Source organism: Micropterus salmoides, unplaced genomic scaffold, assembly GCF_014851395.1.
Source record: "Micropterus salmoides isolate LMB-PRFRI ecotype aquatic unplaced genomic scaffold, ASM1485139v1 Ms_hic_scaffold_6, whole genome shotgun sequence".
NCBI classification, from domain to species: domain Eukaryota; kingdom Metazoa; phylum Chordata; class Actinopteri; order Centrarchiformes; family Centrarchidae; genus Micropterus; species Micropterus salmoides.
Window position 1 is genome coordinate 36999589 of NW_024044348.1, and position 20345 is coordinate 37019933.

Consider the following 20345-nt stretch of genomic DNA (forward strand, 5'->3'; position numbering starts at 1 on the left):
ACACAAGTACACAGTCAATCTGCCTGGCCATATCAACAGAGCAGGTGTCCTTAGTAATGCACCATCGCGCACTTGGATCTCTGCATCTCAGAACAGAGGGAAAAGAGGGAAGAGGGAAAAGCAGAGAAAGAAATGAAGGACAGTTGGAGAAAGGAGAAAGAGAGGGAACAAGTGTCATGGGGGTATGTTTATGTGTATGCTTGCTTGCTACTGCAATTTGGAGGCATTATGAGAATTCGTCACCAAACTGGAGGTAACCCAAAGTATGTGAAATCTGTCCATGCACTAGAGAAACTTGTTTGAATGCACCTCATGTCTTTGCTCCATGAAAACGCAGACTCCTACACTTGTTATTTTGGGGATGATCAAAAACATTGACACGATGTATTTTTGGTGAGAAATAGTTATCAGGAAGACAGGCCGCAAGCCTGACTGAGGAGAAACTAAGCAGCAAGGCATGTATTTAGTAAAGACCATGTCTTTGCCCCCTGCTGAGTCTCAGCTACATGGTACATAAATAACCATTATGAATCACGCTGTTTGGTCTCACCCTGCCGTTTCTCAAACAAGGTCCAGTTTCCATTTAGCCCTGGTGGTGATGAGCAAGCCTCCTGCGACGACGCACCATTTTGAAAAAAGCAATAAAATAAAACAAGTTGTGTGCTTATCTAGTGCTTTAATTTGCTAGAATGTACAAAAATCTAGTAACTTTATCCAGTTTGGATGATCACATTTTCAGCTGCTTGGTGTTTATATTTCAACTCCTCTGCCTAATAGGCTCGCATCCAGTCTAAACCTACATGAGGCCAGAGGGCGAGCCAACAACAAAACAGCTGAGATGAAAAGACAAACTGCTGTTCAAATAAGACCATTAGTTTGCACAAAAGAAGAAGTCTGAGAGGTTACCCGTCTATTATCATAAAGAACACGACTCTGACATGACCAATCTTTCATTGTAAAAGTTTGCCTATAGGTCAAATGTGTTAAAATGAGGCAGGAAAAATCCAATATGCCAATTAAATACACTCAGTCATACCATCAGCAGTTTCATATATGCATGCTTGTAGAAGCTTGTCTTTCCTCTTTGGCATCAGTTCACAGTCAATGTCTTGGGTGGTTCACATCAGCTTCTGCGGCCTAAGAGATTACCCTACACAAACTTTATCCCGTGGCAAATCTATCCTTAGACCATGCATTTTTAAACCTTGTAGCAGAAATCAAGCCTCCATTCACGGAATCTCCTTTGTAGAACTTAAATACATCCCAATGTGTCCATCAACAAAGGCTGCAACCCTTCCTCCTCGCTCTCTGTGACACTTTAAGTTTAGGATTGTTCAACAGGCCTGTGGGTGGGTTTTTTCATTCTTTCCCATTCTTCCTTTATTTTGCTCCTTCTTTAGAGCATTAGGGCGACCAGCCATTGAACTACAACCGCTACTATAAAAATTCATCAGGATTAAAATGACCTCACACACAAAATTAAAGTTCCCCAATGTACACAATAAGGGCCTGTATCTTTTTTAAGACATTCTCAGCTTCCTTGGGAACAGGATTGTTTCTTGACAAAGTGGTCTCTACTCAACAATGAGCACCTTTCAGACACACACAGGGACTGCCTTTAGAGCTGTGGCAAGAGACGGATTTCACATATCAATCAAAAGAGGGAGGGGGGAGAAAAAGGGCCCTCGTCTGGCGAGAGTGGTCCTTCAGGAACCATGAACAGATTCGAATGAAGTATATGCTTTTCTCTCTTACCGCCACTATTCATAATAACAGAGGACATCGGAGTAGTGGAGAGGGAGGGGAGTCCTCTTAACACCTTTTTTTTAGACTTGTCTTCCCTTATATGGGCACTGAAGCATGGTTCCTCAGCCTGGCCCTGAAATAATAAGACTGTAGTGGATAGCCAGATTGTACAACATTGAAAAAAAAGTTGCTTTGTAAAGAGGCCAAGAGGGCCCACTGTATTCATTCTGTGTGCAAGCTTTCATGTTCTTCAGTTTGTACATGCAAGGGCTTGTATGTGTGCCTGTGTGTGTGTGTGTGTGTGTGTGAGGGGGCTCATTCCATTACACCTGCGCGATGGCATAATGAGCCCATGAGTGTGTGCACTGGGCCACAGCCACCCACTGCGCCAGTCATGCACACCACTGCCGCTAATCATGTTGAAAATGAATATGGTGTCAGAGTAGGTAATTCACAGCTGTATTAAAGCAGCTCAGCCCAGATATAAGGTACATAAAACAAATTAAATTATATAATATTCTATTATAGAATATTTTTGACAGCTGTATTAATGGGCACACCTCAAAGGTCTTCTTATTAGGTCACCGGGTGTATGTTTCCCCTTCTACACTTTTTGAGGCAGGGGTATTCAGATCATCTCCAACTCCTAGCTCATAGGAATACAGAGAGGGTAGAATGGAAGAGAATTGGCTAAAATCTACATTTTAGCGTTCAAGTTGGATGTGAGACATGTGAATCATTTTCATAACAGAAAACAGATCCAATATCAAACTTACTAATTAATAATTAGAAACAATAAGAAAGTTATACATTTTTCAAATAACGATAACTGTGGCTATTCTCCATTGCGGTTTCAAACAATATGCATGTAGAAATATCCAGAGAACCGGGTAAAGCTCTGAAGTGGATTTAGTCTTTAAGCTGCAACATTTTGAGATTATATGAGACACAACATACAAAAAATATTATACTATAAAACACACACAATCAGGGGACTAGTCCACTTTTCCCAACAATACCGAAATTGTACTATATGTTTTTAAAAACATAGAATATAATGCATGTCTCTCTAGCCAGCTCATCAAAACTTTAGTATTTAACAGCTATGCATATATGTATAGTAAGGTGTGGAACAACACGATGCTTACAGATTTTAATATTAGGGGATGCATTTCATTTTTCCATAAATTACGCCAATTTCTCTTTGATGGTCGGTCAGAGTACTAACTCAAATCTACGCGTGTGGGGAAACCTGGGAGATTACCCCACCCTTGTTCAGTGCCTCCTGAATTACATCATTTCCCCCTGCTTAGACCTCAGTCTGACATTAAAGTAGTGTAATTGGGGAAAAAAAGTATTAGTATTCACTGCATGTATGTGTGGCACATGTGTGCTATTTTTAAATAGGGATGCTGTGAAAGTGTGGAATTGGGGACAAGACAGCCTTGCACCGGGCCGTGACACAGACTTATGTTAAACCTAATTAGATCAAGATAATAGCTTTAGGGCCCAAGTGATCAATGCTAGAGGTCTGTGGAGATGAACTTTCCTTAAGTTTCATGCTGCACGCTGGTTGTACTCATTTTTTTTCACACACACACACACGCACACACACATCAGAGTGGTTTCTAGGCGCTGTGTTATATTATAGCATTATCTTACATATGTATCAGCATATAATCTGTCTGTTTCAGTGATTTGCCATTCTAGTGTTGGTATTGAATGAGCTTAGATCGATGTATATCGTCAGTGTTGGACTAATTCAATTTTTCAATCGCATCAGTGCTACATCCACAACCAATATGATGGACGTGATTCAAAATTCTATTCCTTAATATTGGAAATTTATAAAGCTTGTTTGAAATCGCCTGAGTCCTCCAAACCTCTCCCATGATGCAATGCACCCACGGTGTCTACACATCAAAAAAGGCACTTACTGATTGTGAGCTGCTTTCCGTCAACAGCCTTTTGGTGGAGTCTAGTTTACAGCTTACAGACTCCTCAGATCACTCTCACTGAAGACAAAGAGGATTCCTTTTGCTTCCATTACTATCTAATGTAATTTGTGTAATGTAATATTTCGACACATTTGTGTCTGCTGACAGGCTAGCTAGCTAGCTAGCTCATGATTTGTCTTGATACCGGATGCTTTGGGAATCCCTGCATGTACTGGTTGTGGTTTTACCAGTTATTGACTCTTAAAGCTTCTTACTACTGCCTACCTATCCCTGGCCCAATCCAGCAAGAGGTGCAGAGGAACACATTCAGGAGACAAAACTGTAAAAATAAATATGCTCGCTAACCAACCAACAGTAGCTGATGTTTGCTTGTGTTTGTGCTTTGCACACTGTAATTACCTTTGGACAAGCTCCGGTTTGGAACCAACATTCTTGGCTTTTCGAAAACTCGCCCACCCATTTAATTCCATCACTGTCAACTTTTCAGGCTTGTATGTATTCACTGAAGCCCTGTATATTTGTGTCCGGTTAAGACACACAAGACACATTGTCTTTGAATCCAGAAAGTAGTACTTCACCCTTGGGTCAGGTCTGGGTTTGTTTTTGAGAAAATTAGATGATGCTTTTGAACATCTGCCATTCCACAATTTTGTAGGATTGATATAGCAGCATTTCAACCCTTTAAACTAAATCACTTCTAATGTGACATTTTGATTAAATGTCCCATGGTCTAAAGACAGTTTCAGAGGCTCTTTTTATTCAGATGAGATTACACCTGCAGGGGAACTTAATAAACCAAATATCTGGAAAAACTCAGTATGAAAACAGTCAGTTTTAAGACCAGTATTAATAGCGCCAGAGAGTGGAGAATGCTTTGCTGACCTCAGGGTTATGTCACTGTTTACAGTGTAGGTCTGTTGGTTTCATTGGGCTGGGAAGGCCAGATATCCAGGAGGAGCTTTAAAAAGAGCCAGCTGGGTTGCTTCTAGTCAGATTGTCCCCTGGACACCTCCCTTGTGGAGGTATTCCAGGTACATCCATTTTGGGAGAGACTCCAGGGCAGACCAAAAACACACTTGAGAGATTAAATATCCTCGCCGGCCACATGAGATCTGAATGATACACCAAGTGTCAAGGACAACAATGCTAATTTGCTTAGCCTGTTATCACATGATCCAAACTTGGGAAAGCATTGAAAATAGATAGATGAAATGGGAGAAATATGCTAAATGTACATCTAAAATAATAATATACATTGGCCTTTACAAAATATTTTAGTTGAACCCTAGTGCACATGTTACATGAATCTGTAGATGATGAGATTATATTTTTATGTATCACTAAAGTAATTGTGTGCAGAGTGCAGTGTTGGGCAAGTTACTCAGAAATTGTTTTTCTTAGTTACTAGTTACTAGTTACTTATTACTCCTTTAAAAAGTAATATTACTTAACATATTACTGGGTATTAAAAGTAACTAGTTATGTTACCCATTATGTTACTATATTGCTTTTACTACCCCCCAATCCCCCAATCCTAAAAAGTGAGGGAAAACCTGTTTAGCAGCTCATTTCCACTTTACTGAAAACATGGCAGCCTCTCAAACCAGATGATGCTATTATTCTATACAGTGAAGGCTATGTATAGGCTATACAGTATTTAACAACATAAAAAAACAATGCACTCTCTCCTGACTTTTTAACTAACAGCATATTCATAACAGCTGCAAGAGGTATGTTTTTTGTACAAAACATATAACGTTTCTCAGCGTCACTGTTTAAAATAAAAAAATAAAGCTAATCCCAACTTCTGAACTACTGTTTTTATGCATATGCATTTCTAAGAGCAGTATTCAGCGTTTGTACAGAACGTTGCTTAATGTCACTCTGTCTCGACGAATGCGTGCATCACTTTGCAGTAGGGCAGAGGTAGTTTCTTTTTTTCACGTTGCTGTGCTGCTTCAACAGATGATTCAATAAATTAAATGTAGAATTTTTCGAGGTTTAAAGGTTCTTTGCATCTTTAACTGTGACACATAATTACAATTATATTACAATTGCTGTATATGTCAGAGGTCGCACACCTAGGGTTTAAGTGTCTTGCTCAGGGACACATTGGTGGATGTTTTGCAGTGGGATTTGAACTCACACCAAAGGCATGCCTTTTATCCCCTGCACCACCCCAAATGTGGAAAGACCTCCCTTGTTCTCCATTCTTTATTTAGCTTTTTGGCTAACCGCTGACTTGAACAACATAATGTCTGGCTTCTCAACAGCAGCACTGTCACACATTCTAGTAGCAAGTAAACCAAGTAACCCAGCATTACTTGGGATTATTAACTGTAATAATCGTACTGTATTGGAAATAGTAATCTATTACACTACTAGTTACTAGTGTAGTGTAAAATTTAAGTAATAATATTACAGTAATGCGTTACTGAATAACAAGTTACAGCCCAACACTGGTAGAGAGGGGTCTGTTTTGTTGCCATTGCTAAGCCCTGTGTTCTCTGCCGCACAGTCCTCATGTCCTGTAACATAAAGGATTTCATAAACACCACTATTTGCCAGAGGTCAGCTTGATTCATAATCTATTAGTGCTGGGTCAGTCTGTCTTTTCAGTGGCAGTACCCGGCCTGTTCCAGTTTGACATTCTAGCCTGCTTTCTGCCTAGCAGTGAGATGACGAGTGGTATTCAAAAAGTTGCCATAGATGTTTCATTTTGATTGATACTGTTTTTTTGATAATGAGGAAGTGGCACAGATTTGTTGTTTTATATGTAGTTGTGGAAGTGAACAACACAGACTGACTAATTTACTAAATGCCCAATCTCAGCCACAGATGTCTGTGTCTATCGATAATACAAGCTGTCTAGACAAAGGTGTACTGGGTGATATAATGAACCCCTGAAACCTTCTAATGAATTAAAGGTTTAACATCATTTAAGAAACAGTCTTCCTGTAAGAAAAAGTCATCCCTCTGCTTGCTGTTGAATGGTGAGGTGTTAAGCTTTCCATGGTGACATCTATCTCTTGCCACCACCTTGAGGGCATCTTTTAAGCAGAGGAATTTAGCCATTATGTGGCATTAAACTCATTAGAAAACACTCTTTAGCTGCTCCAAGATAAAATTGATTTACAGATGCCATTTCCACCACTGCTCTCGATCAATGGTTAAACTATCCCTTTTATGGCCCTGTGCACACTCTCTGCTCTTTTCTCCAGTTTTCTTTAACTGATCTTTAATTTCATTACCCCCCTCCACTCTTGTCCCTGTGCCAGGTATGTAGTCACAAAGTGGAAGAGAGCTTTTCTCTATTCCCCTATGGTCAAATATGGGACCGACTACATTTTTTGAGACTGGATAAACAGGATACAGCAACACCGGCAAATCCCTTGAACCAATTAAGCACAAAGTTGATGTGTTAGTCCTTTCCGTATGTGAGAGTTTCACCACGGTCAGCTAAATTTGCATGGGTGGTCTTAATTGAGGTTATTACATAACAAAAGTGTTAAGATATAACCTCAACGTGTTTTTCTTTCCACTCTAACCAAGATTGCAGTAGCTCTTCACAATTTAGGAATGTGATGGGCCTAAGCAGCTGCAGATGCATGGCCATGTTTAGAATACAGGTTTTAGGGGGTGTTATGGTTATTACAGCCTGGATCTTGTAGGAATATGAGAGTTAGACTGGTGTGTTGTGATAGTCATTATGGAAAAGTTATGCTGAGTGACGCTTAAAAAAAGTGGTCAGGACAGGTAGTAAATACTGATTCTTGGAGTTTGGCCCACCAGTGAACTTACCTGTTAAACATAGACATCTGAAATCGATGGAAGCTCATTGCTCAGTGCAAACATACTTCTCATAAACCATGTATGCAGCATAAGTATACATTTTTATAGTGTCAGTAGGCTACTAGGATGATCTCATAAAAGAGAAAAAAATGGAATTTAACAACTAACATAAAATCCGCAGTCCATGTCTAAGCAAAATCTGCTGAAGAATATTGAGAGATGCAGTTGAAAGCTTCAGAAGAAGGCTAGTAAGTGAACTTTGAGTTAAGATTTTTTGTCATAGAACTGTGAGACGTTTAGTGACCAATCAAGGCAGTGTTTTGTAGAAGCTTGAGGAGTCTGGATGGAGAGTATGCTACAAAGCAGGGGCCACTTTGCCTGTTTCCACATAAAGTTGATGGGCAAGACTATGTACAGCTAAGCCAAGCAGAAAATCCACAATCCATGTCTGTGTGGCCAAATGTGAGTACATGCCCGCCCACCTCTGACAGCTCAGGTTTATGTGGACGTTTAAGCAAACCCGCAACGCTGTATTTCTTTGACAAATCAATACGACCACCATTTCAGATCTGCTTCCTTACCCTCCCTCCCTCCTTCTCGTGCTCTCCCCATTCTCATTCTCCTTGTCTGGGAGAATTGATCCGCATGGATGGAATGATATCAACCGACAGATAGAGTAATATGCCCCACTCCCTCCTACCTACCCTCCTTTCACCGCACTTTTGACACGTAAATAAAATATGTGGCCTTTTTGTTTTGATTCCCCACTGCTTTAGTTTTGAGAAAGGAATACGGTGCACGGGGCTCGCATGGAGCTGTTGGTAGACAAGAGGGAGCTGAGAGTCGGCTGGTTGCCATCACTCACTGTTCACAGGCGCCCTACAAAATCCCCTGAACTTTCCGACATACGCATTTGCTAGAGTGACGCAGTCAGATTCCAAAGAATGGCATTAGAAAATAATGTGAGTGTTAAATTATTCAGCCAATTTTTTTTTTTTGCCATAATGCTTCACTTTACAACCACACATGGCTGCACACTAACACAGACACGCACATGCAAATATATACATACATATATATATATATATGCACAGTATATCCTCCCACTCATCTGAATTATGGCAGATCCATTTAGTGTCAGCGTCCAAATTTGGCAAAGGAAAGGATGAGAGAAGGTGCAGTGAGAGGAGAAGAGTTCACTAACTATGTCATGCTACTGCATTAAGATGACAAACCAGCATCGCAGTCAATCCCCACTTTAATATCAACAGAAATAAATCACTACCATGGTTACATGTATTAGGCCCTGCTATTAACAGATGAATGCAACATGTTCATCCACACCTTGGCTAGATATTCCTGATATGATGGCAAAGGCATTTCCACAGTTGGACAAGAAATAGCTGCTAGGTGAACTAACCTCGCGTCCTCGGAGCATGCCAGATCGTCAGGCCTGGGTCACACAAGCCTGCAGGGTTTCCACTTCAGTCTTTCAGAAAGACAACGTCGCAGAGGTTTCTAAGATAACCTGGGCTTCAGTTGGACTTTTTGCACTCCCCTCCCTACTACTGAAGCCCTCAAACATAGGTCATATCACACACACACACACACACACACACACACACACACACACACACACATACCTATGAGAGAGGTTAAGGCATAAGCTAGGCCACGCTCAGTGCACAGCTTCTGGTCTGTACACTGGAGAGAAGAATGACAAAAGAGATAAGAGACAGCCAGCTTGGACTTAAAGATAGACAGAGCAACCCTACTACAACGGATAACTGATGGGATTAAATAGGAATTATCTGTTCATATGCCCATGCAGGCCCTCTGTACATCCAGATACAACGGCATCCCAGCCAACTGCTGTGTGTGCGTGTGTGTGTGTGTGTGTGTGTGTGTGTTTATGTGCCCATGAATGCGCGTGTGTGTGTGTGTGTGTCATTATCATGATCATCCTCATCATCATAGAGATCATCATCACCCCACACAGATTGCATCGTGGTGCATCATAACTGTAACCTGCTGCACAGGCTCATCAGACAGTTCGCCTCCTTGCCCTGCGTTCTTCCTCTTTTCTCTCCCTCAACCTTCCGTCCTTTCTTTCTCCTCCACTTGAGTTTCACCCATTCATGCAAAACTACAGTCGCCAACGAATACCTGGAAAGCAACCCCCCTCTTTCCCCCTTCCCTCCTTTACTTCCTCTTCCCTGAAAGCCCTGAGTCACCTCAGACTGTGGGTGGGGGTAGTTTCTTAGACAGCGTGACAGTGTGCCTAGCCCCGTTAAGCCAGCTTCAGCTTCAGCTCTGTTCCTGGTCGGCACTGATCAGGGAGCCCTGGGAGAGAGAGACAGTGTGAGAGAGAGAGAGAGAGAGAGAGAGAGAGAGAGAGAGAAAAGATAAGGAAAGTGCTGAGTTCACTGCCACCACTGCTCCCCTTCTCTCCCTCCCCTTCTCTCACTGCTTCAAGCATCCCCTCCTCGGAAAGGGGTTTCCCCCCCGGAAAGAGGAGGGGAAGGTGAATCGACTGCTGCACTGCTGACTGCACTGCAATAACCTCTGAACACCTCCAGCTCTCTGTTCATTCTTCCCCTCCTCCTGTTCATCCACCGGCTATTCTTCATGCACTAAAAAGCATTTCATTAACTTAATAGCATAAATGTTTTTGCATATTCTATATGCGTCCCCAATAACAATAGGCTACTATGACATGTAAGGGCCAAATCTCCAAACATATGAATCTCTCAAAAATCTCTCATAGTTCTGACTTCCCTGCTCTTACTGTGGTACTGTGGTACTTAGCCCCAAAGTCATTGGTTCCAACTCAAAGCGTAACAGGCCACAAAAACACACACACACACACACACACACACACACACACACGTACACGTGCATTTGTGCTACTGGGGACTTTCTGTGTCGTGGATTAAAAGTTAACAGACACTGCTGAGTATTTCCAGCAGCAGGGGACGGATAGAGTATGTGGGATTTGTTGACAATAAGGAAAATATTGAATCTCACTGGACTTAGCCTTTAAAAGTGCATTATAAACATTCATAATTTGCTAGTAAGTTCAGAAACTTTTGCTTAAGGGACTGCAACGACACCCTTTGATTTCAAGGAGATGGGTATTGATGTTCGATAAATGTTTTGTTCATATTGTTTTTTTTCGTCTTTATCAAGGCTAGCAATATGGATGAAATCAATATCACGATGTAGAGGAAGGTTTTTGATACAGAAGAATCACAAATACAATTATCAAATTGAAACCCCAAACAAAAATGAAATAGCCCTCTATCACTAAGGATGAAACCACAAAATACAAAAATGCAGTATGTATACAGTAGACAGAAACAGTAGTAACTGACACTATGGAGAAACAGCATGCAGTTATTGTCATTAAAATCTAGTGAGTACTGGTGGGTCTTGATTGATCATTTCTGTGGAAGGTTCTCATAAATGCTCTTTCAGCTCCAGGTCCAGGCTGAAGAAATAATGTCAATTCTTAAATTAAACTGTGTGTTAAGAAAAGATGTTAATGTTAATGTTAAGTCTTACCAAATGCATGTCTGTCTTCTGCCAGGAAAGCCTTGCCAAACTTTCTCTCCACTCACAACAAGTTGTCTTAAATATCTGAACTCCCCATGCACATTAAGGCATTAAAGAAAAGAAGAAAAAAATACAGCTCCTGCTTAGATCTGCAGCTACATATTTCATGCAATAGATATCCAGGTCATTAAGCAACATTCTGACACCTCTGTTATTTACTACCCCAACCGGTTTCCCACCTCGTTTAATCAGACTTTACTAAAACCCGCTGACTCAGAGAGAAACCTTCTCTCTCTCTGCTCTGTTTATGTTTATCTCTTCAGCTCTATTCTGCTCTCTGCCTTTCTCTCTCTTTCTCTTTGCTTACTTACTCATATTTTCCAAAACGTCTATTTCACGTTGTCTGGGGTTCGTAGGGGCTGAGCCACAGAAAAATCACAAAAGAACAAATAAAGTGGAGTAAAGAAGGATGTTTTCCTCCAACATGAAAGTCCACAGTCATCAAAGGCAGAGAAGGTCTCAGCTATGTGTTGTAACAGCCATATGCCAAGTATAGCTAATATAATTATTGCAGCGGTCAGGTGAAAAACGTGCAACTTGGTGATTTTTATGTGTTTTACCAAAGAAACATTCACAACCCTGCATCTCCTCCTCCATCAGAGGGTGATACTTAAAACATCCAAAGTGGAGTGCGCCGTTTTTGCCTTAGAAGTGGTTTACCTTCGATTTTCTCTGCTGGGAAGGGATCACTTGAGACAGGAGGGGGAGGCGGATTGAACGGAATAAGATGTGGCTCAATACAAGTTATCTTTAATGGAAGGATCCTGGATAGAGGTATTCAAGAGGAAAAAAAAATGAGGGGGAAAAAAAGCACAGAGGGATGGAGGGGGGGAAAAAAACATAGATGTAAAGTGTTGACAGCTGTGTTTGGTGCGGTCAGACTCTGGGGTCAGGTACCAATGAACACACACACACGCAAACAAATGTTCACACGACACCCATATATTAGCTGTCCCTTGCTAAATGGAAGCTGGATGTAATATTGTTCTTGTCACGACGGCCATCTGATGTCAATTTCACGCAGCAGCGGGACCCTAAACCCTGGTAACAAGCAAAACCAAACACACATACAAAAGGTGTACTAAAGCTACGCAGTCATGTGCACTCTTTTTCTCTCTTCCCTCTATGTCTGTGTCTCCCCCTCCCTCCTCACAAACACACACACACACACACACACACACACACACACTGGGATAAGTCATGAGGAAATGGATGCCCATGTTTTGTGGGACCACCTGTTCATCCTGGATACAAGTCTAAGAACCCAGTAAGGGTTAACCCTCTTTGTGGGAGGGAGCCAGGATCGTGTGTGTGCGTGCGTGCACCACTTCATACGTGTGAGTGTGTGTGAGCATTGGCACCGCCCCGTCTGAAACGTGCCCCGTGAGTGGCAGACTGGCTCAGGCTGTCCAGCTGGGAGGGAACAGAGCCCACTGCTGGACCACCTCCCCGGTAACACACACACACACACACACACACACACATACACACACACACACACACATACACCTAATCCTATGCACATTCCATGGGGAGCATCTTTCCTCTCCATTACCCATTCCAAACTACCTGCACTAAAAGAAAAAAGAAAAGAAATCCAAAAGAAATAATTAATATATTTGTGGTCAGGGGTTTGGCCAGTATAGTTATAGCACGGGGGGAACAGAGTTCTAGGAAGCTTTTCTACAATCACTGATTCTTTCACTAATTAGACACTATTTTATGATGAAGTCAGGTAGTCCGTAAATATTAATTCATATGTTTGCATTTTTCATTGAAATAAAAAAACATGCAAAACTTTTACTTTTTCTAGAACAAACAAATCTTACTGAACATGTTACACTATGAGTAGAACACACTCATACCAACCTGCCGACACACTTCCACAAACAAATGCTTCAACACAAACCACTTTCATGGCACCTCTCATCATTCTCATAAGAGCGTGAAAATAGAGGAAGTGCCATCACTTGCAACCCCACCCCAAAACAAATAATCACCTCCTGGGAGGCAACGAAATGGAGGTGGGGGGGGGGGGGGCAGAAATCTTGTCTTTCAAACAAAAAGGGGAAAAATATTTTAAGGGGCAATGAATTTCGTGGAGCTGAATAGGATGTTGGTACATGTTTTACTAAAGGAAATATAATGGCAGACTATTATTAGATCACATTAATCACGAGTGTGCCAAAGGCAGTGACAGCCGCGCTGAAAAGGATTGAAAACGCTGGTAATGGATATAAATTACCCATTGTGTGATAAAAGGATTTTTTCTTCACTAAGAAGGTAAAAAGGAATAAAAACACTGAGAGAGCCACTAAACGCTGTGTGTACATATTTGCATGTGTATGTATGTGTGAGTGTCCTGCCGCCTGTGTGTGTGTAATATGTAATAATACAGGGTTATCAGTGCAGGATTAAAATTTTAAGGGAATCAGATAGTGACAGTGAGGCCTTGCATTAAAGGCGCCGGCGACAGAAAAGAGGGAAGGATTAAAAACAGATTAAATTGGTTTGTAGTGACGAAGATGAAAGGAAGGAGGAAGAGAGGGGGGAAGGAGAGTGTGTTTTGACAGAGGTCTGTCGGGCTTTTGGAACGGTGATAATGAGTCACATCTCCCATGCACTGTTATTTATCGCCGACTTGGCTCGCAAACAAAAGATCAATAATTTTGAGCAAATCTAATGTTGTCCTCGCCACTAATGCGCTCGTCCATCACATCTGCCATCTCCACCAAGGAGATGGACTGATTCCCTGTTTATTTGGAGATCAAATGCAATTATATCACATGGCTCTAATAACAGAGGAAACCCCCCCAAGTGAAAATGTGCTGCGCCTTGGATCATGCCCATGCATATGTATATATAGATATACAGACATGCACAAAGGTGTCACGTATGTGTAAATGATAATATATGTGTCGAATGGGCGATGAGCTGCCGCGCCATTTTTCTGCATCAATCTTCATTTCTTCCTCAGACCTTGCCTTTGAAATATGAAGTGTGTCAACGGCCCGTCCCCCCGCAACACAGGAGGCACACAAACATCCGTCAAAGCAACACACCCGATGTTCACCAGTTAGCCCTGCAGCACAGACAGATGAGAAGACAGCAGATCCTTCACTGACAACTAGCCCTGGGTGAGACACTTTCCAGCCACCTGAACTCAATCAGGCCCCAGTGGAGGCAGCATTTGGGTATTTCATTTCATCCTCGTCCCCTTATTTACTCAAGGTACGTTTGATTCATCTCGCACGCAGGAACGCAAATCGCATTTCGAATCTAACGTCACTTTAGTTATGGATCTCTATCTACAGAGCAGCTGCTTGTTTTGGTTCTTTTCAACTTGAGCGTGGTTCACAACAGACACTAATATAAGGGCCATCACAGGATCAATCCACTGTATCCATGGTGTACATGATATGCACCCACTCTCGCAGGTGTCTATCACATACCTGCTATTGGCTAGGTATCCAAATCATTTGGGACCTTTTCTACTGTCCTTGGCACACCAAAATCAAGCCCACTCAGTGGCAGGTGTAAGGCACTAAGCTCCTTCCCCTTCTCCCTGGGTGAGGTGTGAGGAGCAAAACAATGACAGACAAAGGTCACCTGGCCCAGAACGACCCACCCGCTGAGGTGTTGACCTGCTGAATGCACCCCTGAGGCAAGAGGAAGAAAGGAAGGAAGGAAAAGATTCTGCGATAAAAGCAAAGGCTTAAAGGGAAACCGAAGTAGCAACCAAGAAAATGACCGTCCGAAATAAGCAGAATATTTGTATTGTGAGAAGGATATTATGGGTAATCAGGAAGTCATCTTAAGCCATGCAAGAGGGAAGCAAATACTGATTTTGGTCTTCTTTTATTCATCATGCAAATATTAATATCATAATCGATTCATCTGTCAATTATATTTTTTTCAATTTAATTCAATTAACTGTTTAGTCTGCACAATTTCACATAAATGAAATTTCCCAGAACCCAAGGTGACAGATTTTTATTATTTTTAATTGATTTAACTTTTGTTGTTAGTGTGATTTTAAATGTTCTTATGCATTTATTTACCTTATGTTTACAACATTGAATTACCTCTGTGTTTGAAACGTGCTAAATAAATAAACGCATCTTTCCTTCAAATCGCTAGTTTTATTTATCTAGCAATTAATCCATTATCTCTGTTAGTGGACTACAATGCTCATAAACTGACGGTGGTGTTCCAGTTTTGAGAGTATCTTCCACTTACAAAATTTTTCAACAGGCTGTCTTTTTTTTCTGGAAAGCGTAGATCCCGGGTACACCAGGTCAGGTCCTTGGAAGGTGAAATAATAAAAGCTTGACATAAGGCAGAGAGCAGGGAGGCACACCGCAACTCAGTGCAATCCAAGGTACCTCCTAACTGCACCTAATTCTCTCTCTCACTGTGGCTTTCTTCCCCACTGTTAACATACCCAGACACCTACAACCATGGCAGACTTCCTAGATCTTCAAGGCAGTGTCAGGGAACAGCTAAAGGTCAACATTCTTGGAAGCTTGCACAAATGAGCAACAACGGGCTGTTTTTACATTTCTGATTTTTAAAATAGTGAAATAGTACCAAGTTTTGTTTTCAAGGAGCAGGCCATAAGATGATCAGAGAAAGGGGCCGTTATAAATAGCCCACAATTGAATGCAGGGACTGGCACCTAAACTGTTGTTTCCTTCCCATGTTTAATTGACATCCGTATCTCAGTGGTTAAAATGCAAATATACAGAGACAAACGTGGTGTTAATGACACAGCTGCACACTCTCATCAGTTCTCTAGAACAAGAGTGACACGCGTTTGCACAAACACACATATTAACAGGTCAACGTCTCTGATTCACCCAAAGTCGCGTGAAAAGATGTCGTAGTCGACACCAAAACACATATTACACACACTCATTTAGATCCGTCTGTTGAAATACATTTACACCTACAGAGGAAAAGCGTCAGAGCTGTAAAAGCTAGGTGTATCTTAGCTGAATATGTTATAATTCACTAGTGAAGAATGATTCCAAGTATTACTGTAATGACAACCTTCTATATTGTTGTAATCATTATTACCACTGACAGCATCACTGTCATCATCAACTCCGTCATCTGTAATCATTAAGCCCATCACAAGCCATTTTTTTTCTATAATGAATGTGACATGGGCAGTCAGTGGATGGTGATGAAGAAGTGTTAGGATGCGTTCACACTGAGCCTCTCTGCAGCAGTTTAGTGAGCTCTAGAGCATGCAGAAGTACAGTGCTTTTTGTTTTTTGCCCAAGTGAAAGTGGATAGTTTTAAATGATGCTATTTCAACAACCCCGGTCTCACACCCAAGTCGTCAAATACTGCCACATGGTCAGAGGCCCTCCACTTCAAAATATGACGCTGAGGTATCATTTCTGGATGTGCACGCCATCAAAGTCAGGTGGCCAGGGGCAGACTGGCCAATCAGGAACCAGGCCAAATCCCAGGGGCCTACAGGCTTATTTGACCTGCCACAGATAATCTTGAACAACAACAAAACATTATCTAACAAACTTGAGCCAGCAGACACTTAATTCACTCTACAAATTCAGTACCACTCTGAGAGCCATTAGGAAGCTTCAACTCTTTTCATCAAATGAAACAGTCCCTTCACTCATGGTTTCAGTGGTAAATCACCACAACAATAGCAATTACCCACAAAAAACATTATATTCGAAGCAGACACATTTTAAGAATACATCAATCACAAAGTAACATTTGTATTTCAAACAAATGGCAAACTTATTAGCAAATTTTAACAAAACTCCCTTCAACACTATGCATCATGGGAAGTCTGAGGGGCGGACTTAGGCTATGTCATCACCCCGGACTCACACAGGCAGGGTGTGATCCGCGGTTTAGTTCCGTCCTCTGAGTGTGCAGCCTGCACAACGTTAATTACTTGTTATTTGTCTTTTGTGATTCTACTTCCTTCTTCACTGCGGCCCGCATTAGTTCCCTCATCCCACAAGGAGCATTTCAGAATAACAGCATTTTGCCTGTGTGATTTTCCTGACATGTTTAGATTCTGTTGATTTGGTGATTAGTGCTTGCTTTATGTACTTCTGCTATGATTACTTAGGTTATCTGGTTCAATTGTTTCTTATTTGTCTGTTTTAACTGTATTTATTGTTGATATATACGATCGGGAGTCTGTACAGGGTATTTTATTTTGAAAACTGACCGGATTCTCGCTGTTTTATGTCTGACTTCCTGCCCGGTTCACCTGCTTTGTTCTGCTTGACGGAAGCCGCCCAAAAATACACTGGTTGCTTCTCTCTGGAGCGGAGCAGGAGACAATTTTGGGATGCACTGCAGCGCTTCCGGTGTGAGCACAGACTAGAATGACTGTGATCCGCTCCAGCAGCCGCGACGCAGGCAGACTCAGTGAGTCCAGGGTCGTGTAAACTTGGTATTAAATGACCAACCAAATGACTTGGTAGCAGGTGGGCACCATGATGAAGCTCCTCCATCCTGAAAACTCAGTGTTCACATACGCTACTTTAATGATCAGCCCCAAAAGTCAGTAGATGAACATGGCAAAGACTATACTTGGTTTGGTACCTGTTACATCAACAAATAGGGTTTGTCCCATAGACCAGGGGTTGTGACGCGGGCCTCCCTGGGGGGGGGGGGGGGGGGGGGGGGCTCCAAACAGTTTCAGGGGAGGCTCAGTGAATGAAACAATATGCCATTTCCCAAGCTTGGTATGAGGAGAGGCCCACAGTCTCAGACTTTGAAAAACCCTGACATAGACTGTATATAAAAAGGTTAGTCCACAAAAATTAGCGGTTTGGTGGTTTGTGTGAACAAGCTGGTCTGGGTTCGAGTCAAATTCCCGGAACCCTTGTGCCAGTCCGCCCCTGCAGGTGACGTAGTATAAAGGGCAAGAAAGTCTGCATGTGAAGGAGGTCAGAAGACGTGGGGGGAAGGGACAAACCAACACCGGACTTAAGTAAGTGAATTTACAAAGCATACTTACAAAGTTACGTGAGGCACGTAACATAAATCTTTTCCTAAACCTAAGTAGGTTTTGAGGATATACCTAAGTAAGTGGTTTTTGTGCCTAAACCTAACTAAAGTGCGTTAACCACAGAAGCTCTCCTCAGATGTCGTATATTTACGACTGCTAACTTGACCGGCCATAGCATATTTATTGTTGCTCACTTGACTACGGTGCCATGAGAAGCTATCAGAAGCCGGTAAACAGCTTCGGTTCAGCTGTACATGTTGCCGACCAGCTTGGCAACATGGACTGGAGCAAGAGTTTCAGAGCGCTGAGTTATTAATCAGTAACAAAAGTATCTTTCATCCATAAAGTTTTAACTGAGCTCTGTCTCTACATCACAGTAACAACTTTATGTGCGAAGGGAGAGGAGAGGTGTGTGCTGCAGCTCATTGTTTTTCCACCAGTGTTTTTGAGGGCGTGTCGGAATAGCCACTTGGCGAGCGTTATATGAGGTGTATTTAGCTTTCATCCCTGCGTCATCACAGCTGCTGGACTGTTTTCAGGCAGTTCAGAGCAGAGTTTTCTGTGAGAGATGGGAACTCCCTTTGGGCTGGACTTTGGGCATTTTCACTTTGCAAACCTGTTACATGCACAAAAAAGGTATTTAACTCAATAAAGGAGAGAGAAAAATCATAATGCCACCTCTTTAACTTCTTTATCATTGATATGTGAGAAAGTAGAAAATCTACATTTTCATTTGGATTTTTATTTATTTATTTATTTTTGCCTAGTGCCCCTTGGTAGCAGCATTTAGTGGTGGGGAAATCCTCTGACACGTATAATCTACTTCAGACTGACATCAGCTACTGTTGCTATCAATGCATCCCTATCTCACTGAGCAGACTGCTTTCTCAAAGCAGTCTGGGAGCCAGGCTAGACTGACACCGCAACAGCAGCCTTTGGTTCTCAGCACCTAACGCTCTGCTCGCAGCCCGAATATTGCCTGTGGGATTTCACCGCACTAAAGAGTCATGTCATGTCAGAGACCTTGACAACGTATGACGTCTCCCTCAGCCACTGCTGTCATGTTCCCTCTGCTTCTCCAACATCCCCCACTTTTTTTTTCTTTCCAAGCCTTTCTTGACTCTGATTTGAGCGGGAGACTTTCTCCCTGAGTGTTTTAAGTTGTCATTTTTTAAACACACATATCAAAGCTGGGAGTAAAGGGGGGTGAGGAGGATGGGGGGAGACAGATGTTTCTCTTATGCCTTTCTACTCAAGTACAATGAAGCTTTAGAAAGGAAAGAGAGAGAGAGAAGAGTAAAAAGACATTTGCAGAGATATTTTTGCAATCCACATCCTTTCTCCTGACGACTGGCAATACATCATTTGTATTGATGCAATATTAAATTTCAATATCGCATGTCAAAAGGTACAAAATGATAGATCATAGCCTAACTAAATGAATTATTAAAGGCCTACGCCGGCTGCGCTATCGGCTTCTCTTACAATCAGCTGTGTCAGAAGAGTGCAGTTGGTGATACTGGCAGCATTTCAAAGCTTTGTCATTTTTCTTTCTAGCCGCATCCCAGCTTTCTTAATCTAGCTTTCTGTCACTTATTAATGTTCCCAAGGAACTAAAAACCACAGATCTTTCCCTCCCAATAATCAGAGGCTTAACTCACGTCTCCAGAAAAGATCTTTAAAAAAATAAATGAATAAAGTCATAATTAAATATTGAATATTAAACAGAAGATAAGGATAAAAAAATATGTTCAGCTTTGTTAGATATGTTAAGAGCAGAGAAGAAGAGAGCCATGGTTGAGGTGGTGACTCATTCTGTGTGGTATGATTTATGTGCTCTTTATGTGCTCTGTGACCCTGTAAGTTTATCTCTATATTCCCTGTCTGATAGAGTGACTCCTGGGTTGTCTCTATGCCTTGCCACAATAACACTATGTACCGGACTCAGTGGTTGATTCTAATTTACAGCCCAAGTCAAAAGTTGAATCTTTGATGCCTCGTCATGTTGTGGTTGACGAGAAAAGAGAGGGTAATAAAGGAGAAACGAAGGGATAAGATGCTTTCCTGCAGAAAATGAAATACCCAAATTATAATGGCTACTGTTCTTGAAATCTTGATTTCAGTGAGTTTCCCAAAAGCATCTTTAGGTGATAGTCGTAAAATCCATCTTACGAACCTCCTTAAGCTTAAGAGGTGAAGACACACTTAGAAATAATTGTAGAACTTAG

At 41.8% G+C, this 20345-nt stretch overlaps 1 protein-coding gene across 5 annotated transcripts in view; it reads right to left on the bottom strand.

Annotated features, from left to right (window-relative positions):
• znf536 (zinc finger protein 536) overlaps window positions 1-20345 on the bottom strand; it is a 219086-nt gene that overhangs the window by 163799 nt on the left and 34942 nt on the right. For 2 of the 5 annotated variants that reach the window (XM_038701230.1, XM_038701228.1), the window contains exon 3: window positions 9731-9839. The exons of the other annotated variants lie outside the window; for them this stretch is intronic. The gene's annotated coding sequence lies outside the window, so the exon portion shown is untranslated. The remainder of the gene's footprint in view (window positions 1-9730; window positions 9840-20345) is intronic. 5 annotated transcript variants of the gene reach the window in all.